Here is a 7,639-nt window from a genome sequence, read left to right on the forward strand (position 1 = left end):
GAAACCTATCTGGTCCCGGTGCTTTATTCGATTTTATTTTTGAGATTGCATCTAGAACCTCTTTCTCAGTAAACCGTGCAGCCAAAATATCGTTCTCTCTACTTGTAGCTGGGGAATATCACCAATTACCGACTCGTCTAGGGACACCGTACTTGGTTCCGGATGGCCAAAGAGTTGTTTATAGTAATTAGAAATATACGCCTTCAGGATCTCATGCCCTATAATTGTCCCCTTGTCCTGTTCAAGCTGAATAATTTTCTTCTTCCTATGTTTGCCATTCGCAATCATATGGAAAAATTGTGTATTGTCATCCCCTTGGACAACCTTAAGCACTTTTTCATGCAGTGCCCACTTGAGCTCCTCTTCTGTAAGAAGCGCACGAAGGCTTAGCTCAGCTTCAGACTTGGAACTTTGCTCATTTACCATAAGCAGGGTACTTTCTGCTTTTAAATATAAAGCTTCAATTAAACGAGTAAGTCTCTCTTTTTTTTTGTTTCTAAAGCCCACTTTTGTTTCTAGCCCAACCTCGCAAAAACTGTCTCAAATGACGGATCTTATTTTGCCATCTCTCAAGACTAGTGCTTCCACTAACTGGAATTGCCCATTCACGTGCGATGATCTTCAAGAAGTTTTCTTTCTCGAACCAACTAAGTTCGAAAGAGAAAGCATTCTTATTCACAACGTGAGTGGCCTCGCCCGAGTCTACAAGCAATGGTGTATGATCTGAGATCGCTCTTTGCATCACGAACCGACACCAAAGGATATTTTTGTTCCCATTCCACACTAGCAAGTACCATATCCAACTTCTCATACGTTGGAGTGGACAACGAGTTGGCCCAAGTATACTGTCTACCGGTGAGTTCAATTTCTCTCAAATTAAGACTCTCGATAATCATATTAAACATCATAGCCCACTGACCATCAAAATTGTCATTGTTCTTTTCATCTCTCCTCCGAATTATATTGAAGTCACCACCGACAAGGATCGGTAGAGTCTCATCTCCACAAATCCGCAGCATGTCGGCTAAGAAATCTGGTTTAAGTTTAGGTTATGCTGCACCATACACAACCATGAGAGACCATCGGAACCCATCCAATTTTGATCTCACCCGAAACTTAACCGCAAAATCACCCCGAACCACGTTAAGGACCTCAAGTGTTTCACATCGAACTCCTTGTAAGATCCCACCAGATCTTCCTCTAGGAGGTAAGATGTGCCAGTCAAAATCAATTCCCCCGGAAAGAGTTGCAAGGAATTGTGAGGTAAAATTATCCCGTCATGTTTCCAAAAGTGCAATAAAATGTAAATGTTGCTCCACTGTTGTTTCTGCCAAGAACCTTCGTTTAGCCAACTCAGCTAGACCTCTGCTATTCCAAAAGATTCCTTTTATATGTCATCATGGAATTTTTTCTTAAGCTTAACTCTAGCACTTCTACGAACTGCGGAGGTAGGATAAATCTTTCGTTTCCAGGGTCGCTTAGGCTTCTCCCCAGTACCCTCCGTACATGTATGTTTAACATAACGTGAAACAGTGCCCTCCGTGACTAGAGGCTCTACTGTGTCCATACTCTCCGACCCCTCCTCATCCTCGGCGTCATCATTAGGCAAAAGATTATTGCAAATGTTTTCTAGGGCTACAATTCCTAAATTGTTCATGTCATCCTCATTCATGGGTTTAACTGATGCAAGGTTCCTAATTATTTTAGAGGCCCGTTCTGCTTCTAAATCCAGAAGATCTTTAATAGATTTCGCTACCTCTTTTTCATTTGAACCCAAAGTAATTCCTAAGTTGTTTGCCTTATCAATAATTTCATGCTCTGAAAAATGCATAATTGAACAACTTCTATCAAAAGACATACCTGTAGTTGCCTCGACATCTCAAAGCATGGCCGCCCTCTTGGGGCGCGCTAACTGCAGGTCATCAGCATCAGGCTGTTCCTGGATCCGGTTGTGGACACGCCTGCCAGACGTAACCGGATCCGTGATCCCACCGAAGGTGACGAGCTCCTCCAAAGTCCTCTCCAAAGGTGAGTGCTCCCCACTCAGCCGCCCCTCCCTAATTGCCGGTGAAGAAGGGATGGGCGCAGCCGAGCAAGCAACCCCAGCCGCAATGGTGGGAGCCGGCGACCGTGGAGCCACCTGCTCCACAGTCCCGCCCCCCTCACTCCGGCATCGTGGCGCGGAGATGACGTCGACGAGTTGCGGGCCTCCGGCCCGCACCCCGCTCCAAGCTATCTAGGGCTGCCCCGCGGTGACAGAGCAGGGCGGGCCTCCTGCCCGCGCCCCTCCCCCAACTAGCCAGGTATAGTCGAAATTGGGCTGGGGATGTGAGCCTCCTGGCCGTCACCCCCCAATCGTCATCGGTAAATCGGTGCCCTGCGGGTCCTGAACCTCGGAATCCACCCTCTGGGACAAAAGCACATTAGGCGAACCAATAGAAGGGAGCAGCACCGGTGGTAACTCGAGCTCCTCAGGGTCATCCGCCTCCACTCGGTTGCTCCATAACTGACTAGGTGCAGACCGAGCTCCAAAAGAACCAAACCTAAGCGTGTTAATCGGTGTCGTGGAAGATGACACTCCCTTGGCTGTAGCTGCCTTATCTGTCTACGACTCCGGCCCCTTAGCCGACTCCCGTGGATTACTCTCTGGCCCCTTTTCCTGATTCCCAGGGCTCCATCTCCCTCAGTCGTATCCATGTCCTGAAGATCATCTCCCTCCTGTGGTACCGACGTATCTTCAATCTCAATCTCGAGCACATATGTAACCCCGACATGTGCCCACTTGACCACATCTGGAATATGCTGCAAACTGAGCACGCTCACAAGTAATCTCGTAGCTCCATGAGATCGAGTAAACGGCATGTCAACCTGCTCCGTCTTACCAATGAGTGAGCCCAAGCTCCAAGCAACCAGAAAATGATTAATATATTTGCGCGACGTCCCAAAGAATCGAACCCAAACCTTCTCAAACGGTGTACCCTCGGGTTCCTTCTCTGTCCACTCATCAAACGCAATGACAATATTCGTGCTCTGAACTCTGCACAAGCCATACTTGAGAACATGCAACTGGTCCTTGCTACCTCTTGAGCACTGCGTTGGTTTTCCCTTGAAGAGGAAAGGGTGATGCAGCAAAGTAGCGTAAGTATTTCCCTCGGTTTTTGAGAACCAAGGTATCAATCCAGTAGGAGATCACGCTCAAGTCCCACGCACACCTACACAAACAAATAAGAACCTCGCAACCCCCTCGGCCTGCCATTGCTACCACGCCGAGCGCTGGAAGGATCGCTGCCGGTGGAGACACACGCGTCGCTCGTCCCGATCCCAGCTTTGGGAATCCCGGTTTAGCAATCACGGGATCCCTAGCGCCGCGTCGTACGTGACTCAACCCCGCTCGCAGGCCAAAACGCTGCCGGTGGAGACACACGCGCCGCTCGTCTCGATCCCAGCTTTGGGAATCCCGGTTTAGCAATCACGGGATCCCTAGCGCCGCGTCGTACGTGACTCAACCCCGCTCGCAGGCCAAAACGCTGCCGGTGGAGACACACGCGCCGCTCGTCCCGATCCCAGCTTTGGGAATCCCGGTTTAGCGATCACGGGATCCCTAGCACCGCGTCATACGTGACTCAACCCCGCTCGCAGGCCAAAACCACATACTGCATGCGTCAAACTGGTGGCCTCGATGGCTTGGGTCGCTACCTGGGCCACTTGCCCTGGTTTTGTTGCGCACAAGCCCACATCTCTCAAAACAGGCCCAACTTGGCCCAAGAGATAATTCAAACACACCTCCCTGGCCGACCGGATCTCATCGCGATCCAGCGCCGGCGCTGGCGCCGCCGTCTGCCGTTTCTTCTTCCGGCGACCTTCGATGACCTTCCAAGATCCCACAAAGTCATCGAGAGTAAGAGTAGGGAGATGTACCTTAGGTAACGGCCCCTTCCATGGCCTGATCGCCGTCGCCGCCGTTCTCTGGTGAACGACTCGCCGGACCATCTCGTTCTTCTCCCCCGCATGTAAACTGATCCTTGCCGGATCATCGAGGGATAGCACCTTGTCAACAGTCGATGCCACCTCGTCCTCATCATAACTTGAATGGAAAAACTCACAAATCAAATCAGAAGGCGTCGGCGATGGAAGAGACTCCGGCGAAGCCGCGTCCTTCTCCCCATCTGATTCGTCCTCATCGTCGTCCGCTAGCGCCCAGAAGCGGCCCCCGACTCGCCGCCGCAAGCCGAGGTCAGGAGATCGGGCGCAGGCGGCGGAGGCCCCCGCCATCGCCCCCTGAGTCGCCATCTCCGTGCTAAGCATCCTCTGTAATCTACAGAAAAGTAGAATAACATACAAATTAGCACAAGAGTATAAGAAAGGGTAAATTTTTAGTTATTAATATTATTGAGCATCAAATCAAGTAAATGGTTCCTTTGGAAATGCATTTTACTATATAAATATTATACATAGACATGCTTTTTTGTGAGAAAAATACATATACATGTTGGACAGGTAAGTACCAGATCATGATAGAATAACCAAAATAAGCAAGTACCTAGGAAGAAAAGAAAAAAGGCATCCTATAGAGCTACTTGAGCAAGCACGGCCGGGATTATACAGAGTAAAAAAGTAGCGTCGAGATTAGTTATGCCTATGTAAATTGATCAGCACATCCTGCTATATGTGTACTGCGTTTACTCGTGTAATCATGGGAAAATCATCTATTATAAGATGCTGGATGTCCTCACTTCCAAGTATTACATGCTCAGGCCTACCTTCACCACCTCTAGAGCACATATTATAGGCACTCCCTACAATAACCATGAATGCTCGCCCTAATTTCTTTTGGTTATAAAATTCAAATTTCAGTAGCACTACAGATATAGTAGCAAATTTCATCAGGAACGGTGGCTTGATGAACCAAGTAAATCTCAGGCATCATTTTCAGATGAGAAGATATTGGCTGCAAGGACTTCCCTGCAATTGTTTACTTAACCAAATATCTAAAGTTTAACGTAGTCCAACTTCGCTCCTGAATCTTGTTTAGCAATAACAAAATTATTTGTTGCTCTTGTTCTTTCAATAACAAAACACATACAGACTATTTACCTGTATCTCAATAATTTAGAGACCGAGCTTTCATAGGCCAGAAAACAAAAACCGTCCTTCCTGCAGATTTGCGTAGATCATCCATGGATAAAATGTCCGACGGCGCAGCTAGATAGATTCGTTCATTGATAAATAATGCATATAAATGCCCGTGCGTTGCAACGGGGAACACTCATATATATATATATATATATATATATATGTATATAAGTGGTATTTTTATGTACTGCTATCAATATGTCTACTCAACGAAAAACTTCACTCAGTTTCTCCTCTCCTTTTATTACGGTATTGCACATGCACAATGCATGTATTTGTTTAAGTAAGTGAGTGCTACAACATCCATATTGCAAAAAATACTAAAAATTCACACTGCCGGAGAAACCTCTTGCAAAATGCTTACCTGCCTTTTTTTCAAGTCTGACATGTATTCTAGTAAATCCTCACCGAAAGCTTTCTCCACTGTTACCTTGATGTTTTCTGATAAAAGATAAGTGAGGAAATAATAAAATTACAATTAAAAGACCGGCCTCAAATTCACAAACCTCTCTCTTTGGATTCAGTCATTTACCCTAGCTAGAAGGGAGTGAAGAAGAACGGCTGAGAGAGGCGTAAGCGGAACCTGTGGAACTGAGCAGAAGAGGCACAGAAGGAGAGCGAGGAAGACGAGCTGACGGGGTGCTCTCTCCCGTCTCTTCAACGGCCGAACCTATTTCATAATCCATGTTTGAAATCCACAATTTTCATGCACGGGATCGGCCTAATATTGGGAGACCGTAAATTAAACTTGTTTAGAGACCGTAAATTTAAGCGGAATATAATTGCATGTAGATGTAGATAGTACTCTCTTGGAGCCCAGACACTTCAGATACGTAAGTATCATATACACAGATCAATTTTTAGATTGACACCAATAGTATAGATGGAAAAAATATACATTGCACTGAGGACGCGCAACCATGTTGCAGGTGTGCGCAGAGCTGCAGGTGCTGTGGCGGCAGGTGACGTTGGAGGCGACGTTCCTGCGCTTCTGAAGCATGATCCTAGCATGATATTCAAACATAATCTTAAAATAAAAGGAATGAATGAATGATCTAACTATAAAAAATGAATGGCTACAATAGAACTATTTGTTTCTTTCTACTGGTTATTTTTTACACTGAACATGGGCACAGGGACTAAAGTATGCTAATTTGGAGCAGTGCCATCAGCCGCGGATAAGGATTGGTGATGGCTGCTGATTGCGTCACCAAGGGCCAGCCAAACAAAAACCTGATTAAGCAATACCACAATCACCTCATATGCATAAAAACCGAATTATAAGGATCATAATTCTCTGTCCTAAGATTATAAGAATCAGCAAATACAATTATGGTCAGTGACAATACCATTGTTTTCTTGGGATCGAATGGAGGAGCGCCTCACATTGATACAACATCTGGGCAATCGAACGAGAAGGAGAGACAGAGAAGAATTCGTACTGTTCTCGTCGTGCTCCCATGATCAAACCACCGCCGTCCCATCATCTACAGGCCCATACCCAGCAGGCGTCCTGGCTGGGACCTCAGGTATTAGATGGAGTGAATTGCAGAAAACCACCACATTTCAGTTTAGGTTTGCAGGAAACACTCTTCTATGTTTTTGCTGTAGAAAACACTGATTTTTTTTTCTAATCTTTTGCAGAAAGCACCAAACCTCTTGTTCGGGCAGTTTAAGCAGTATTATGACAGGTGGGACCCTGTCTTGTCGACGTGGCTCACGGCCGCGACCTGACGCCGTCTAACGGCGCTACAGTGCGGACCGGTGCCCCCGCTAGGTCAAGAGACCAGATCGAATCGACACCTCTCCCGCATCTGAAATTTTCCCCACCATCCTGACGGCGCGCTCTCCTCTATCTCTGTCTCATTCATGGCAACGGCGAGCCCGGACGCCGGCGGCGGAGTGGATGGCGGAGGTGGCAACGGCGCAGGAGGGTTGTTTGGCGGCGGAGATCCAAAGCCACCCGAGGAGGTCTGCGGTAGCTCTAACCCTAGCTAGGGCCCCGCGGAGCAGACCACCGTCCCCGTCGCTGGAGTACCGCGCCGCCGGCGCTCTGGCCCGTGCTGTGCAGGCTACTCCGACGGGGAGCCACCACTGGGCATCTGCATTTGGCGGTGTGGAGTAAAATATCACCTCTGCCTCCCCCACCCCCCTCATTTTCTGTCGATTCCATAGTTAGGGTTAGGGGTAGGTGTGTAAACACAACATTAGATTGTAGTGATATTAGTATGCTCTGTTTAGGAGAGAATATAGTGATACTTTTTGTGATTTTAATTGCTATTTGGGTTAGGATGCTCTGTTTAGATTGTATTGGCAAGCAGCACAGCCTTGGGTTAGGTGTGTAAATCAAAAATGGATCTTTTGCCTAGTACTAAGTGTTCATCTGCTCTCTAAATTAGATTGTAGTGATATTAGTATGCTCTGTTTAGGAGAGAATATAGTGATAATTTTTGTGATTTTAATTGCTATTTGAGTTAGGATGCACTGTTTCTTTAGTAGACATTAG

At 47.0% G+C, this 7,639-nt stretch overlaps 1 pseudogene; it reads right to left on the reverse strand.

Annotated features, from left to right (window-relative positions):
* The window catches only part of LOC125535067, a 57,885-nt pseudogene extending 51,400 nt beyond the window's left edge, over nucleotides 1-6,485 (reverse strand).
* Nucleotides 6,486-7,639: the final 1,154 nt, after the last annotated feature.

Source organism: Triticum urartu, chromosome 2, assembly GCF_003073215.2.
Source record: "Triticum urartu cultivar G1812 chromosome 2, Tu2.1, whole genome shotgun sequence".
Taxonomy (NCBI): domain Eukaryota; kingdom Viridiplantae; phylum Streptophyta; class Magnoliopsida; order Poales; family Poaceae; genus Triticum; species Triticum urartu.